The sequence below is a fragment of the Rhinolophus sinicus genome, chromosome 4 (genome assembly GCF_057876585.1).
Source record: "Rhinolophus sinicus isolate RSI-liver-muscle chromosome 4, RSI-T2T, whole genome shotgun sequence".
In the NCBI taxonomy this organism is placed as follows: domain Eukaryota; kingdom Metazoa; phylum Chordata; class Mammalia; order Chiroptera; family Rhinolophidae; genus Rhinolophus; species Rhinolophus sinicus.
This window is the reverse complement of record NC_142504.1, coordinates 3,447,258-3,465,990: the sequence shown is the minus strand read 5'-3', so window position 1 is coordinate 3,465,990 and position 18,733 is coordinate 3,447,258.

The window sequence follows — 18,733 nt, the reverse complement described above, 5'->3', positions numbered from 1 at the left end:
AGTCAGATTTAGCATAAGCCTGATCTCCTTCACTGACGGGAAATGGATGCCATGAGCCTGATCTCCTTTGCTGAAGGAAAATGCATGTCAGGAGCCCCTGGGAACACACTTTTCCTCTTTGATGTCCAGAAGGAGAGGGAGCTTGACTCACTGTCACTGTCAACTGCAATTGAATAACTGTTTTTAGAAGCTTCTAGAAAACCTTTTCTCATTTTTAACTGGTCAGAATCGGGTCAAATTCTGACCTAAAAGAATTAGTGGGAAACTCCTTGGTTCAACTGAGGTCACACCTAGGTGAAACGGTTATGTTTGGGGCATGAATTAAAGAACAAACAGGGTCTTCTTAGCAAATAAAGGAGAAAATTCGATGCTCAGTGAGCAAGCAACTACCCATTGGGCTTGTTTCTCAGTGTTGCTGAATCCTGGTACCAGCAGAGGCCTTTAAATAAAACAGAGGCCCTCTCTCTGAGCTGTGATCAATCCTTAACAGGAAGAGTTCCCAAAAGTACAACTAACACAAATAATAACAGAAAAAGGACTTCTATAGATTATGTTTTGTAGTGGAGAAGGGTTGGAAAGGATCAAAATTCAAACCAAGTTAAAATTGTATGCTAGAAATAAACGTCCTGAAATTCCCTTGAAAAGTCTGACAACGAGAGTTTCTGATCTGTCTTTAATGGAAACATGCTTCTCAGTTATTTTGATGTCCCTCACTTGTACTCTCAAATCTGTACTAGGAAAGCCAACTACCTCATCCCCATGTTGTCCTTCACTCTCTTTCAGCACAAGCACCGTAGCGAGTCGGTGGTAAGGCAAGTAAGTTGTTAGACAGCTACCCAGGAAGCTATGTTTCACTACTAGCCTAAGGGGCTTTGCTATTTTATTTATTGTTAATATATAAAATATGTGCCTAAGGAAAGTAAACTGGTAAGAAGGATACCAGAGTGTTCACAGGGATTACCTTTGGGTGACGGCATTAAGTTATCTATATTTTCTTCCTTGAGTGTTTCGGCACATCGTCGGTGTGAAAAACCTGTTGACGATGTTGCTGTAGAAAATCTAATTTTATTTTTCTAAGATTGCGTTAATTTGTGCTTTGAATTCCCATTTCTCCAGCCTAGTTGGAAACCTACTCTTAGGGAAAGAGCAGAAAAGCCCTTCAACCTGTCCTCATTACAAGGAATTGTGTCTAAATTCCAGGATGTTGTAGATGGTGGCTGAAACTTTCTCAAACAGGTAAGTCAACACAAGCATCTGACAAGGCTTGAGAACGTGGCCATGGTCCTGGCGGACATGTTCCCTTTCATTCTGCTGTGCCTGACTCTTGGTGACATGGTTGTCCTTGCCTGCACCTGTGCTGGCCTGAAGTGCCACGCTGGAATTCATCCTGAGAGGGCCTGCGAGGTCTTCTCTGTGGAGACTAAGAGACCCTCATCACGGAGCGGGGTCTCTCACCCTTGCTGCTACTTCGCCTGGGGAATAAAGCAGAGGCCCTTCCAAAATGACACCCATCAGGTGCTTTCCATTTGCTTGGTTATGCTTTCTCCCTCTTCTCGGCCTCAGGTTTTCATTTGCTCACGTATTTCCCCATTACTGTTTAGAGCATATTCTCAAATCCTCAGTCTGTGCTATTTACTGCCAGGACAGAGACAGTCCACACGGATGAAAAATCCAAGCTGGAAAAAGATTTGGTGATGTGCATCCCATCGGCTGTGACCCTCACCTCCTTGGAGGAAGGGAGAAGGTGAGAGCCTGTGCCATGAACAAAAAACTATCCAGAGAAATTATGCTACTTGCTAACGGTTTGCTACAAAGCTGTATGTTCAGAGAGATGCTAAAATTGTATGCAATAAGGAATGTGGATGTCCATGGGAATTTCAGCTGAAGCGCATGAGGTCCTTGGACAGGAAAAATAGATGTTTTGCAAATGTTTGTTTGAAATACAAGGGTCTGCAATGATCTGCTTTCTCACTCCATATGCATTTTGCCAATCCCTACAGGTCAACTACTTTTCCTTATTTTTCTAGTTATTATTAATGCTACATGCTTCTTTGTTTTTATCTAATTGCATTCTCTTGAAGAAAATATGTTAAGTATCCCTGCGCAATGCAGCTTTACTTAATGTAGTCTGTCCCTGAAATCCAGGATGCGTTACCTTCCAGACTAATGGTCCTTAAACGGTTAAACAGTTTTTAATGTCACTGACAGTTCCCATGACCCTACAAAAGTGTTCTATTAAATAGATGATTAAACTTAAATGTTTCCACCCTGATTTTAATGCCTCCTTCACAACCCTTTCTTATGTCAAAATACTTACTAGTTCAAGGCAAATTGACTTGAGTGATGTTAAAAAGATTTGCGACAGGAGGACAAGAAAGTGCTCACCACTGAGTGTATTACAAAAGATGCCTGAAGGAAGAGAAGGCATCTCAGCTGCCACCAAAGTTGGATTCACAGATGGAGGTGAAGGAACTACGTGTAAACTGCTTTAGCAAAGGCATGACGAGGGGAGACACTCAGATAACGGCAGGGATCTCTTCTGTATTGGCTACTGGGAAGGTTTCAGGAAAGAAGGATTTACTGGAGAGTGTCAACCCTGAGATGCCACAACTGCACACTGGTAATTGTGCACTGGCAAATGAACCTAATGTGTTCCTTCCCTGAAACCCTGTTGTCAGGACAACAGGGACACTAATTGCTCTTGGAGAGGCAGTTTACCGTAATGGCTGAGACCTCCTGGATTCTCACCCTACTGTGCCTCTTACTAACTTGGTTATGTTGGATCCGGTACCTCAGCTCTCATGCGTCAGCTTCCCCATCTGTGGAAGAGGTTAGTAATAGTGTGTGTGCTTCCTGAGATTGCTGTGATGATTGAATAAGTTATTATAAACAAAGCATTTAAAGCAGCGTCCAGCTAATACATGTTAGTTCTGATGCCCCAGCAGACTGCAGGGACCTTCGAAATAGAGTCTATTATTCAACCTGATATACTCCATAAGTGAGGTATAAAATACATGTTCAGAAACTGCCCTCTTTTCTCATGTATACTATAGTGATGAAAGTCAGAATTCTTTATGGAGGAAAACATGGCATCAGAGTGTGCTGATTTCCTTTGGGATCCAGATTTAAACAACAATAATAATTAAGACTCATGAGAAAAGAAAAGAAAGATTTAGGAGAAGAAATGGAGACTAAATGTTCCTACAAGTCAGTGAGAAGAGACACTTTAATTTTATTTGGCTCCCGGGGAACTGCTTTTCTTTAAGAAGATACTTAAGAAGGTAAATTTAAGTACAAGTTAAATCAGAGACTGGAGAGCCAGCTACCGAAGTATTTTTAAACCACTTGACTTCCCTAAAGATATTAAGAAATTTTATGGCTCTGGAGAGTCCAACTCAGAATTCAATGCTGAACTCTAACTTGAGTTGAATAAAGGTGAGAAAGTAATTCCCCCAATTTAGGGAATTATGGGGATTCAAGTCTGATGGTCAGTATCACCGACTTTTGTTTTCTCCTGATAAAACCACCCAAATGTGTGCGGATGCCTTAGGGAAAGCTTTGATGGTAGATGACAAAATAAAGGGAACATTCAAGAAAGAAATGCTATCGGGTGATACTGCGAGGTTAAGAGATATTTCTGTTCTGTAAGTGGAATGGGCAAAGGCTGTAACAGGGTCTGTAAATCCAAATCAGCAAAGCAGTCTGGAGGGACCAGCCAGGGCTTCATGCTCTTTGTGTGTGTGTGTGTGTGTGTGTGTGTGTGTGTGTGTGCGCGTGCGTGTGTGTGATGTGTGTGTGCAAGCATAAGTATATGTGTGTGCATGTGCATATTTGTGTGTGCAGGCATGTGTGCATATGTGTGTGAGAACACGTGTGTGTGCAGGTATGTGTGTGCACACGTGTGTGTGTGTGTGTGTGTGTGTGTGTGTAGCTCAATCTTTGGCTGGCTTGAGGTGGATGGGAATTGCATGTCGTGCTTAGGGTCAAGGGCCCGGGCAAGCAGAGGCCCCAAGGCATTCCATGTGAACCTCAGAGCGCTGGGACTGAGCATGGGAGCGGAGGGTCGCCTTTATCACGATCCCCAGTGGGGCACCAACACATCCAACGGAGGACTGCTGAGGGGTGAGCAGCTGGAGAGGCCTTGGAGTCTACCGTTGGGATCCTTCCTGCCCCAGTTCCAGGTGACCTGTGCGTAAGTGAACTCCTGCCCAAAGGAACACTCTCCCGGCTTTCCAGTCCCTCAGCGTCACCAGGCTGCTGCACAGAACCTCAGTTCTCTTTCCACAATACTTTGACTAAAACCGAGGGGAGTTTCTACTGCTGAGTATCATGTTGGGCAAACAGCCACAAGGGGTTCACAGGCAGGGTTGCAGACCAGCTAAGAGGGGCCCATTCTCTTCGATCACACGTCTGGGGGCTCTCAAGCCTGAGGTGCCTGGCCCATGAAAAGTCACTCTTCTGGAATCAACTGGCCGCAGGAGAAGGGGAGAAACGTTTTCCCCACCTCTGCTAGTGTTACTTGTACTTTGCTTTGAAAAGCCTGGACGTCACGTTTGGTTAATTTAAATGGTCTCTCCCAGCTTGTGAGGCAAAGAAGAAATCCCTGACATGCCAGGAAGAATTTGGGAAGGGCCATCTAGCAGCAGGTGACCACTGGAGCACCAGAACACTTGCCACTGGGATGCAATGGCAAGAGAAGGGTCGCTCCCCATGCCTGTGCCTGCCTTGCTCTGGGCCTGAGAACATGTGGGGACACGTCAGGGAGCCATGGCAGGCTGGCCGGCTGACTACAGAGCCAATAAGAGAACAGTGAGCACCCAGGCAGCCATTGCACAGTGCCCATTGGGGCTCCCCAGGACTGAGGCAGCCAGGACTGCAGGGCATCACCTATTGCATTGAGTGATTGTTACCAACTATTAAACGACCAGCACATTATTGATTATAAACCCCACACTGTAGCTCATATCCCCGTGACTATATGGTGACTACTAGTCTGTACTCTCTAACCCCTTCCCCTTCTCTCCCATCCCCACCCGAAATACAGGGGAATATAATCAATAATGTTGTAAGGATTCTATAGGGGACCAGATGGACACTGGACTCATCAGGGGGGTCACTTCATAGACTGTGCAGATGCCTGACCAATGCACTGTACACCTGAAGCTGAGGTAGAATAGCACTGAATGCCAACCATAAATATATGTGTGTGGTCAGGGGAAGTGAAGTACAGCACAGGGAATAGAATCAATGGAAATGTAACCGCTGTACACGATGCCAGAGGGGTAGTAGATGGGGGGTATCACTTTGTGAGGGTGTAAATGTCTAACTAGTATGTTGCTTTGTACGCCTGAACTAATTAAAAACAAACAAACAACAACAAAACAGCTAGTACAGAAGTATTTTCCAAAGTGCTACAGGTGACCCTTAGCCCAGGCTCAGGAGCCGAAGTAGGAAAAAGGCCCTGGTGGGAATACATGCTGAGGCTTCTTTCACTGGCATGCCTCAGAAAGAGAGGTCAGAGCATAGGCACCAGGAAAAGTAGGAAAAGGGACACACACTGCTGTCACAGACCCCAAGGCCTGAGACATCATGTGCTCATTAAAATCCACTGTGCTGAAATGAATAAAAACATTGAATGATTTTCATTTGCATGGGGCTTGGACGGCCTTTGCAGGGAGAGCCACTCTTGTGTTCCTGTCTTCTGTGTGGCTTGTCACGGGGCTAGACCCTGCCAGTCCTGCGTGGCCTCTAGCAGGGCTGGATCTAAACCTCCCAGGACAGTTGGAATTGGAGCTAGAAGGGAGCGCTGAGGAAACGGCAAACGTCATACGTTTCCCTTCTGAACGACAACCTTGGTGAAACGGTCCCCCTTTCATATTACACTTTTAGAGATTTCAGACACGTGGTTTATCATGGGTCTGAATGGCCATTTTAACAAAATCAGTGCAGGACAAGAGACAAGTAAAAATCATTGATATGGTATCGCTTCTTGTCATTTCCTGGGTTCCAGCACAAGAATACCTGTGCTTTATTTGGGACGGACCTGGCTATCAGAGAATTCAGCTGCATTTTTATAGGAGCCTGTATATGCAGCTCATTTCAAAACAAATGAATAAAACCAATGAAGTTTAACTCCCCAAAACACTACTATAAATTGATTAAATGCCCAATTTTGTTATGGATGACTTACTTTCACAGACACATGATTTTAAACCTTTTCCAATAGTTTACTATCTCACTTAGAAAAAAATGAAATTTGAAAAGTGTGTATCATTTATCAGCCACATGTCCAGAATGAAATTATGTGTGTATATATATATATATATATGAATGATATGCCCAGAATCTATATATATATATGTAATATATATACAGGGATGCCAAAAAATGTATACACATGACTTGTGTTCATCTCTTGTCAATATATATTGAGTATTACAAATTTAACAGTTTTTTCCTTTCTTAAAATGTGTATAGATTTTTTTTGCACCCCCTGCATATATTCCTAAATGTGTCTGCCAGGTTTGAACACAGTGTGAAACAGTAATAACTTAATTATTACCTTTCAATTTCATTTCAAGAATTAAATGAAATACTGCTAAGCTGACTGGACCTGCTGAAATACCTAGCCAAAAAACGTGTTGAGCGTTTGTCCCCAGGTGATGAGGCACAACACATAGCTGCAGCTAAAAGGGGAAACTAGGATCTTTGCTTTGAAGCAAAATCAGAAACGTGGAGGCGGTGGTGTTAGTCGGTCCCGGAACAGGGTGTGCTGTCAGCGTCCGAGTCCATAGCCACCCTTGACCTTCAGCGAGTCTGTGACCAAGTTCCCATCCGATCTCTTTGGGGTGACTTTTCTCTTCAGGGTGACGTTTTCTGCCATGTGAGAGGGATGGAGACACTGCAGTGTGGCATGTCCCTGTCATCAGAGGTTCCTCTTAAATGGATCACTGCAGCTGTCCAGTCATGACATTAAAATGACGGCAAACCCTCAATTGTTTCCTCTCACACTTAGGAAGCTTCTTGCCAACATTTTCTGGTGATCCCACAGGGTTTTTCACTGTTACATTTGCTTCTCTCCACTGTCATATGCTGGTTGGGAAGAGCCAGAGGGCTCTCACACTAAATATAGTCTCTTAAAAAGCCTCGGCACTTGACCAATGGGTTAAAATGTAAGTCCTTTCTACATGTTTGGAGAGAATATTTAGCTGAATGATTGCTTCAGCCTAAACAAAGGCGGGGAGCCCTTGACTTGGGGTTGTGGAAGGAGATGACGCCATTTCTTCTGCACTTGACAGTGTGAGTCAGAGTGGGCACGCCGTGACGCTGACAAAGTCTAGATGATGGGAACGGACAAACCCATGCCCCAGGACGGGTTATGCAGAGCCCTTCCTCCCGGAGGGACACATGGCAAAGTAATGGTGATCACTGTCAACATCCCCTAGTTTGTGACTTTGCTTCCCCAGACTAAAGGAGAAGCCATTAGCCAGGCCGACGTAGGGACCACGCATAATGGAGGCATTCACCCTTGCTGTGTTTCCTCACGGCCCCAGCCCCTTAACTTCTTCATTCTTCACAACTGATATTTGATGCCATGACTCTTGGCACATTCCCGAGCAAGCGTCTCTCCCTGGGCAGCTTTGTGTGATGAATGCAGGGGGCGACTCTCTTATTTGCTGGTGTCAAGGTCAGCTGATGACATGCAGAGCTGATTTAACAACATGTGATGTGTTTCATGGAGGGGATTTTTGCAATGCATCCTGGGAATCCATGCCCCATTACTAAACAGGAGGCCTGGAGGGGGAGCTGTTTGTCAGCAACCACCACCGGGGGCCAGCAACAGCAGTGCTTGCAATATGGCCATTTAATTCACGATGTCCTTAATGCAGCGGGAGTTTTTTAGGATGTGATTGAGTTAGTTTTCCCAGTCGTGCTAATGTTTTGACATCCCTTGCTCATCTTTAAATGCCAGTGATCTAGAAAATAGCTGCTGCCAGGAGGTGCAGAACAATGGATGACCCCCATAGGTTCTAGCGCTCCAGACCTGAGTTCTGACTGAACTGGCCAGACGTCAATGGGGAGTCCCACAGAGCCTTCTTCCACAAGATGTCACCCATTTTTAAAGTGTGACTCCTCCTCTTCTCTCAATGTTGTGATTAAAATCAAATGGAGACTTATAAGCAAGAGATTTAAGATGATTCATGTGGCATTTCTTGTGAGATCAAGTAATAATGACAAGAACATCAAACAACGGACATCAAAATACCCAGTGAGCCTTTCACTGGAAGGAAAGGTAGAGTCCTCCCTGGTATATTTTCTTCCATCATATTCATAACTATGTCAAATGCATAAGCCCTGGGATTAATGAGCTTAGCCTTTCTCCCCACTCCACTAAGAATGGTTTCTCTGGTTTTGCCCAGCAGTTAGATTATCCAGAAAATTCAGAAACTCACCCTTTTGAAGGGTCTTTGCATTTTGCTTCCATTGTCTTTTCAAGTTTCTTCATTTGTCAAGAAGCAGTCACTTCTACCCCTTCTTAAAATTGAGTGGGTGAGCATAATGCATTAATCACAATTTTTCCCCCCACTGGAACTTCAGACATGCTTTTGGAGGGAGTTTGTTTGCTATTTTCAACAACAGATTGATTAATCAATTTTCCTCTCCTGGTATTCTGTGATTTATGATTTGTTTTTGTAATGTATTTTGAATTCTACTTCTCATCAGCTAAATTATATTTTTGGATCCTAACAAAGCATTAAATTACATATTAAGAATAAAACAGTTCCCCCCATTCATCATATCGTGAATCATGCTCACCTTCATTTTGTTCTAAAAAAGGGGGCAGGGGTGAGAACAAAATGGAAATGGAAAAAGCCAATTCATTCACTTTCCTCATAATTCCTCTCATTCAAAATATACTGTATTCTAGGTATTTCAAACGAATGTGTATCGGGACTTCATGTGCTCGCCAAGGAGAGAGATTTACACTCAACAGAAGAGCAGCTCACCCTCTGTCTACTCCCTGCCACGGTCTCATGCCAGTTTCTCTGAGAATGCTGCCACATTTGCTTGGCTCTGCCTTCTTCTGTGGATGCCAAGGGGGCAAATTAACAGACTGGGGTGTCCTCCTGAAAGTCCTCAACATTCACAGAGAGCGTCTCTGAGGCTGGGTCTGAGCATAATGCAGGATGAAGTCCTCCTGGTGCCCTGTACATTGGAACTTGCCCTGCTGCTGACCTCTCTCCCCTGGGCTCCTTCCCAAGGCTCTCGCCTGTGTCCCCTGACCATCCCATGGCACTATCCCCTGAGTAGTACCACCCACTCTTGCACTCTTGGAGACTTAGTCAAAACATTCAGCTGCACAAGGAAATCAGTTTAAAGAAATGACTGGGATCCATTAAAGGTGTGTCCTAAACCTAGAAAATCACCCGACCTCAGAAAAACGAGCACATGCTTTACATACACCAAGTGAAAGAAGTCTGAGACGGAGAGCAATCCACGCAGAAAATAGCAGCCCCAGGTAAACTTGTTTTCCTGCTTTGTCAGTGTGCACTGAGGGCAGCATGTTATTTCAGCTTTCACGCTTCCCAGGGATGTTCGTCAATATTTGCCGTCTGAAGAACTGTATGTGAAGACAATACATGAACCGAGATTATTCCACTGTAATTTAGATTAAGTGTTGACATAGCACCAACTTAGACCTGACTGTCTTAAACTCACAATTCACCAGAGTTCCAACTGTCATCTCCATGTAAACTACAGGTCATATTTCTTGTATAATTTTTAGATAAAGAAACAGAGTAGAATGTACTTGATTCAATTTAGGAATCTCAGTCAATAATGTAATATCTAAATACAGTTTGCTTTCTTTCCTTGATGTAACATTTGCTTTTGTGTTATCAGTTGGGGGAACACTGAATCACGGAAAAAGCTTGGTTTTAGAATTAGAAAATATGCAAGGGAAGTCATCACTGCACTGCAAATTTCAAGTTATCATCAATAGAATGGAAATAACGTTAACATATATGATTATAAAATAATCCAGTGAATAACTTCTATATAATTCTTAGCATGACAGAATGACCCATATCGTGTTATTGTTATTATCATTATTAACAGGACTCATTTTTCCTACCCAAGTTGTGATTAAGTGGAGACATAAGCCAGGTGAGTGACAAAGGAGGTCAAAATAAAACTATTGGTGTTATAATGGCTCTGTGGATGATCCAGCTTTGTGGCATGAGCATACTCAGGCATGAGGGAGCAGAGGGTTTCTGCTCCAAGGATGCTGCTTTCCTCCAGGACATACGGGGGGTGCAAGTGAAGAGTGGATAGTGGGTGGTGGTGTGCCACCATTCACAGACATGCCCCTTGAGATCCTTTCTTCACCTTTCTTCACCCTGCTCACCCTGAGAGGCTGATCGGAATGCGTGGAAGCTCAGCTCTCTTCCTCATTGAGTTTAGCCCATGGATGAGGAGCCCTAGCAGGAATTGAAAGAGGGGATAGAGAGAGGTCAAGGACTTCCTCTCTGAACGGTCACCTTGGCTAGTTGAGTACCTTCACTGAAGATCGCTGCTCTTCTTAACAAGCAATTAATTATACATGATTTTATTAGTCAGACTTTTCCAGAGAAACAGAACCATTAGGATTTCAGTGTGTGTGTGTGTGTGTGTGTACACATAATAGAACTATACAATTGCCTCACAGGACTGTGGAGGTTGACAGTCCAAAATCTGTAGGGCAGGGGCAGGCCTCCAAGCTGGAGACACAGGGGAAGTTTGATGTGCATTTTAAGTCTGATGGCCGTCTAGAGACCAATTTCCTTCCTCCTCAGAAAATGGCCATCTTTTCTCTTAAAGGTTTCAACTGATTGGAAGAGCCTTACTTACTTTATATAGAGCCATCTACTTTACCCAGAGTCTACTGATTTAAACATGAATGTCAACTGAACAATAACTTCACAAGGCCATGCGATGGGACCCCAGGATATAGACACTTGAAATGAAATTCTGAGATTGGATTGGCCATATACATAATCACACACTGTAAAAGAAATGCATGATATACTTGAATGTAATATGAAGCATAAGCTCTGTGTGGGAGGATGGGCAATGGGTGATTTATGCCGTGGGATGGCCTCATTTAATTCTAATTACCATTATGGTAGCATGAGATGAATTTTAGGTGGAGGTCAAGGTGATAGCAGCTCAAATCACTGTGATACTTAATTGCTGAGGAAATAATAGCATACATAGAGGGAAGAAAATGAGCGTTCACTGAATGAAGCTCAGGCAAATGCAAAGGCTCCCAGGGTGGCTTTGAAGAAGGCTCTCACCTCCAAGGTGGCTTTGACGATGTCACAGGCAGATGTAGCTGAGGAATAAGCCCAGGAACCGATTGCAAGGTGTTTAAACTGGGGTTTTCTCTTCACTTACAAAGCAGAGCCTGAGACTAGGGCTTCTGTGCAAATAGTTCATTTGGGGACTAACCCCGGAAGTCAAGACAAGGGGAGAATGCAGCATGGAAGGAGGGAAAGCCAACAGAGATGCATGACTTGACTGCCATTGTGAGGGCCGGAGGCCTGATCTCAGGGGCATGGAGAGCTCTGCAGAGGGCATCTCAGAAACTGCACTCAAGGGACAAAGAGATGGAATTTAGACACCAGCTCCCAGCCTCCATCAATAATGTGTCCTCATGCTGTATGAATGTAGATGAAATTCTAGGCTGGCATACAAAAAGGACCATGCACACATGTCCCTACAGTACATCATGGAAATTTCAGAGAGAAAGAACGCCTCTGGACACTGCAATGTATTTGATTCCATCATCACTGTAGACATAGCAGAGCCTAGATGGTGAAGGTCAGGTGTCCACACTGTGCCATCAGAGACAAAGTGGCAAAATGACCCAAACAATCCACTGGCACACAATGTTACTCAGAGTTTGGAACGACAGAGGTTTGTCTGTGCAGGGCTGTCAGATTTAGGAGAAAAGAGCACAGAATGCCCAGTGAAATTTGAATTTCAGATAAATGACAAACTTTTTAATATAAATATATTCCATGTAATATTTCACTAAAATATTTGTGTTTGTCTGAAATTCCAGTTTAACTGTGCATCCTGTATTTTATCTGGCAACCGATCGTCTGTGGCAATGGCAAAATAATAATAACGCCTCTGGGAATGAAAACGATTGTCAACCTGCTGCTTCCCACACACATATGCTGACTTTCAGAGGTCACTCCCTGAACAATGGTTCACTCACTCATCTGAGAACTAGTCTCACCTGGACCACAGATCCACCCTGTGCTTCTTTTCTCAGCCCGAGATAATAGAATTCCCATGTGAGGCCCCTGCTCCGTGGAGTGAAGGTGATTGTGATAAGAAGAGTCAAAGGGAAGCCCCCAAATGAACACTGTGCACATCAGGCTGTAACCCCAAAGCAAAACGACATCAGAAATTATTGTTACGACTACTCATTCCTGCCACACTCGCATCTACCTATCAGCAAACGTGAACGCAGGTGTGTGGTGTGGGCCGACTGGATTGAGATAAACTGTATCTGGGAGTGATGCTTGTGCAGCTGTGTTCCTGGACCCCCTTCCTGCAGAAAATCAACACAGCCTCTGCCACCAGCATCGGTCTTGACCTGGACACTCCTACCACTCAGGGGATTCAGAAGCAACGTGTAATTGCATAGACAAGGAAGCGGCTTCATTGTCTCATTCCCAGATCGCATCCACTCTTCTGCTCTTTGCCAAAATGTGGTCCAGAGGGACCTGGAGCAGCTTGACATGCCGTATAATTTCTTGCTAATCCATTACATCGACAACAATATGCTACCTTGACCCAGTAAGTTGGAAGTCCTGAGCACTCAAGTACTTTAAGAGAGAAACTGCCAGAGGTGGGGATAAGCCTTGTGGAATTTTGTAATCTGCTGTAGTGGTAAAGCTTGTAGAGCTGTAGTGGTTAGGAAAGGGGTAGGTGTGGGTTCCAGTCTAAGGAGAGGCAGGTTACTCTCCCCTCTACTCTCCACTAAACAGAAAGACGCACAGCACTGGGCAAGGTGCAGGTGGGTTGCCCCCGCCATTTTACCTGGTAAGCCATCAGCCCAGCAGCTTTGAGTGGGCAAAGGCAGAGGCATGACAGGGGCTCACAGCAAGTCCAGGCAGCTGGGACAATGTCTGGCACTTGGGCCTGGGGACCCAGCGGCACCGTCGGTCTTAGCAGTGTCTGTGGCAGAGGAACTGCTTCACAGGGTCTGCAAAATGGCGGAGGGAGGAAGAGAGTGCAGGCCACAAAGAGACAAGAGCTGACTTCCTGTGCTGACAGCAGCTCTCTCATTGGAAAACAGCTCTTACCTCGTCACTGGGCCTTGGTTAGGAGCAGCCACGGAACATAAAAACATGGCTGGACCCAGCGGTCCATAACGGAACGGATGTAACTTGAAACAATGAACTGTAATAGGACGCCTACAGCAGCAAAGCATGTACAACTTCTGTCTGCAGGCATGCGAGAGAGATCAGCCCCAACGAGCTGCATGAGCGGGCAGGTAGCTGAGACTCCAGGTGCCTGATCCACGGCTTTGCCCACTTGTGGCGCCCTCCCTGTGGCCCCGTGGGGAGCCGTCGGCAGAAGAGGAGAAGGTGGGAGCTGGTCCCCACTTCCCGTACACGGCAGCCAGGTGGCCCCAGCCACAGAGTTGCAACCCCACCCAGTGGCCAGTCCGCTCACTGAGCAGGATTTTAGGTCACAAATTTGGTGTCCACTTTTTGTGGGAAGATATGTTTTGTTATATGAATCACTAGAGGACGATGGAATTGCTGTTAAATTCTGTTTTAAATCTGGTGGATTCCGTGGATGAGCTCCTAGCACTCCCTTACCTGCCAGCACTATTTGATAGAATGCTGTAGCCATCCAAATGCAGCATGGATTCAGCAGGCCATCACCTTTAGCCCCAGAACGTACCCTCTCTGGGAGGAAAATTCGCCTATGCACCATCTCCTTCACAGCAAGGCACTGGACTCTGCTCTGTTTTAATATTGATAAACATGCAAAGTGGCAGCATGTCTCATTTGAAGTGCCTCTTTCCTTAATAGAGTCAAGACCAATTAATTTCCATCTCTTCTTCAAGGCATGTTTTTCTGGTGTTCAAGTTCTGCATTATTAACAAAGCATTAAGACTTCCTTTGGGGCAAGAGCGCTGTGTCACAAGCCACCTGATGCAGACCTGTCTCAGGAGTTGCTACGGAATAGCCTCGGGCTAGGATATCTGCCTCCTCAGGAATGTTTCTCCCAAGGGATTGAGCGATCCAGAAATGACTGGGGGCCACGTGGTATATGTGGAAGGCGTCATATTACATAAGGACACCACGTTAGCCCTGAGATGCTTCCCTCTCAGGTGGAACCACAGGACCCTTTGAGTTGGCTGATCTAAAGCAGCTTACTAGGCTGACAAATAGGGTCACAGAAAACTCTACTCGGCGGCACCCTGGAGTTTAAAAACAGTGGGTTCTCTGCTCCTTGAGGTGGTTGAGGCTGGCAGGAGAGAGCAGCCTTGGTGTGTAACTGAGCCTTCACCTCTAACATGCCTGCTTGGTCAGGCAGCACCTGCACAGGTAGCTCAGTAGCCTGAATTCTGAGGTCTCTGCATCTGTGAGGCCCAGTGTGGGCACGGCGCTGACCCCCATCACTCACCAGGACCGCAACGCACAGCGCACAGCGGTGTACAGCTTGTCACAGCGCGGCTGCAAAGCCACCACTTGTGGAACGCCATCAACAGACACGCTAAGACTCTCTTGACTGTGTCTTCTCAGAGGCCCCGGAAGCTGAGGCTTGTTTCTGAGGCCTGAAGCTCACCCCTTACATGCTTGTCTTTGAACATGGGACTTGCACGTGGGCCTCTAAGGAGCAACCCCCTGCCATTGGGCAAAGCTGGAGCCACAGTCAAGGTCATCCTACCCTGTGTCTTAGTCCTACCTGGGCTACAAAAGGACACCTAGGCCTGCATGAGCCTCTCCCCACCACCGTCCAAATGCCCCGCTCAGACACAGGGTCGTCCCCACTGTCCTGGGCACAGGAGGCCCCAATAATCCCATGTATTATTTCCACTCCTCTACATTTTAATCTATTGCTTAACGTCCCTGAGGTTCCCAACTTTGGGGCTTTGAGGGGCCCAGTAAATAGCATGTCTCTGTCACAACTGCATCCTGAACAACCTGGGTGATGAACCCAAACACTGGCAGACGGACAAAACAAAGCTGTACTCACACTGGGCCTCCTCTCACCTTCCCTGGTTCTCTTGTAGAGGTGGACATTCCACTGTGACCCGTCCCAGTCCCCCTTGCTACTTCCTGACATCAGGCCAACGATTTTGTCCTCTCTTTTCTGCATCAATGCAATCACTGAAAAGTATTTGTTAAGGATCTCTTTATGCCAGATGCCATTTTAAGCGTTGGAGATACAGAGTAAGCGGACTCAGCAGAAAGCACTGTCTACATGGAGTTTAGTGGGGGAGATGCAGACCAAAGCGACTAAATAGCTATGTAGGAAATTAAAAGAAGACATTCCGTATGGAGAGAGAGGAAGCAGAAGGTGGGAATGAGGAGGGCTGAGGAATAGTTTCATTATAAACAGAGCAGCAGAGTAGCCCCACTCAGAGTGGGACATTTCACCAAAGACCTGTGAGTGGCTGGCTGCAAGAACGTGCTGGGAGGAGATGACATGCGGTGGGGACAGCCCCACGGTGGAGAGTGTGCCTGCTGTGCAGGAGGAAGAGTGAGGACACCCGTGTGTCTGGAGAGGAGTGAGGAGGACAGGAGGAGGACAAGTTAGAGAAACAGGAGGGGCGGGACCAGCGTGGGCCTGCGTGGCTCTGCTCTGGCTCTGCTCTGAGCGCCATGGAGAGCGACTGGAGAGCACTGCACAGGGCCTGGCCTGCTCTGACACATGTTCAAAGGTCATTCTGGTCCCTCTGTGGAGAACAGGCTCAGGGTAAGCATGGGAACAGGCATATCAACTACACGGCTCATGCGATAATCTAGACAAGATACGATAGTGTCCTGGATCAGCCTGGTGGCAGCAAACGTGACAAGAAGTCATTGGACGGGATCTGTACTCAGAAGTAAGGGAAGATAGTGTCAGCTCTGCCCAGCCGTGGTCAGTTACGCACAGACACATGGGGAGTGGAGCGTGGGGTCATCCCATCCAGGCCCTCGCCTGAGTGCTGCGGGGCCATGACTGTCACATGACTATTACACACACAAGCACATGGTCTCCACTGCCCTGTATGCTCAATATACTTTATAAAAACTGCTGAAAGGCAGCATTTTGCTAACCTAAGTTATTACAGACCTAAATAATATATTTATGTGTATTCACAGATGTGAGCATTAGCTGACATACACATTATGCTAAGACCCACCGTTTAGGCCCAGTTAGTTCAGTTTCGTCATTAGATAACACATTAAATGGCACGCCTTTTCCTTTCAACTTAATATACAAACATGTTTCACAAAAAATTGCCCAATTTTTCAAATCCCTACATATTAGGTTATGTTCTTTTCCCAATTGTGTCCATCATCAAAGCAACAATTTCTTTTTAAAATGTGCCTAAACTCCTCGTCTCTTTAGGACAGTTTGCACTTTTCATTGTTACTGATTTGTCACCATCCCTCATTCCCTATCAACAGGAAATTGCATTTACTTGAAGCCTATCCCTTTCATCATACAATTAATTAAGAAGTTAATGAATATCGGGCATATTATGGCCTCTGACACTTCATTAAATACTCCCTTCCTGAAGACACCGTCATTTACTTTAGTTGTTATTAACAGTCTTTGAACGTCTGTTCTTTTTAATGTCAAAACTCATATTTAACCCACATTAAATTAATTTTTCAGGTGAAACTTCATCCAAAGGTTATTGCATTAATTATTGCTCACAAACCTTCCATTGTCTTCTAATACCTGGGTTAAGTTTGTTTTTGACGATCCTCCAATTCCAGACACAGCTATAGCAATTCAAAAATTTGCCAGGCACTTTTTCTCAGCCATTTTTATAATTTTTGAAAGTTTTATGTTTAACATAATGAGCATTTAATGTAACTCTCCTTCAGTCATACCAGGTTTATTGGAAATTCCCACTACCTCTTTGACTTTACAGAAACTTGACTATATCTTAAGCATACAATTTCTTTACTATATTTCCCTTTATATTTCCTTTTTATTTTATATTGTGCCTCTTTCACAGACCTCATATCTCTCTCTGGGAATTTGGGGATAGTGTTCTTGTTCCCACTGCTTCGCTAATACAGTTTCCTCTGATGACACAACTCAGTACTGCACGAAGAATCACACCTCTGGGTATCACCTCAGGTCTCCTGCAATAGGTTGTGACAGAAATGGCCCCCAATGAGCCAGCTCCCTGTGTCCTTGCTTTTGTGCCTTCTCCCCCACACCGACTACGTGATTTCTTTTTGCCACTGGGACGTTAGAAAACATGAAGCAAGCAGAGGCTTGGAAAACACTCGCTCACTGGAGCTGGTTCTCTCTCTTGCTGCTTTTATATGGAGAAGCCCGAGCTAGCCTGTTGGAAGCATGTGGCCCAGCCAACAGCCCACACCAATAGTCAGCTATGTAAGTAAGGTCACCTACATCAGCTATCCCAATAAATCCACCCGCCATTTGATTCCATCTGCACTGGTGGTTCCAGATAAGACCAGGAGAAGAAAAACCCAGACAAGCCCAGCCCAGTAAACTTACCCATAGAATTATTAAAAAAATAAGAGTTGGTAGTTGCTTTAAGCCACTAACTATTCACTCATCCACTAATAACCAGGATTCATATTTTGATGGAAAATAGCAGTATCAAGCAGAAACTACCTTTTTGTCCCCATCATAATGGATAAAATCTCTAGCATCTACAACATACATTACCTCCATGTGTTGAAATGGAGATAAACATCATTCCTCCTCTCGATATTTGCTTCTCCACAAGTGCTCGCAGCCCTTCCTCTGTGTCTTCTCTCTCTTATATTACCGCGTCCCATCTATTGAACTATTCCTCTCCTGTATCGTTATGGTCTATCACATACTCTACTTAATAAATTCTAGAAGCTTTAAACATCACAGTAGCCCCTTCATTAAGTAACATCCCTCTCTTGACCTCTCATTCCCTTCCACAGAGCATCCATTTTTGGTAAACCATTACCGTTAACATTGAAAGAGCCGCCCCAAGTAATCCATTGAACTTTCTAATTAATTAATGTGTCAAAGCACCACAACTGACTTCTCTCCCACTGCTTTACCAAAACTGCCTTTTCCGTATCACCAACAAGTCACCAGACTTGAATACACTCCTCCTTACTCGTCCATTGAAACTCTATAGTTTCAACAGAGTGTAAACATGCTCTTTTCCACAACAGTCAAATGTACGGGTTACTCTGAAGACACATTGTCCTGGTTTCCCTCCCGGCCCTCTGGATCTTGTTTAATCTCCTTTCTGGTTTCTCTGTCCTACTGCTAAATGTTACCATATTATCATGCTCAGTCCTGAGCCTTCATCTTTCCCTTCCTATTTTCTTGCTAGCTTATCTCGGACATTTTCTTGGCTTATTTGGTCTCTGATGTTGATGTCCTGATTTCTCTAACTTATTTACATAATTCAACATGCCCTCTTGGATGTCCTTAGGCATCCAAAAATATTATGCCCAGAAGATAATTCTCTCACACC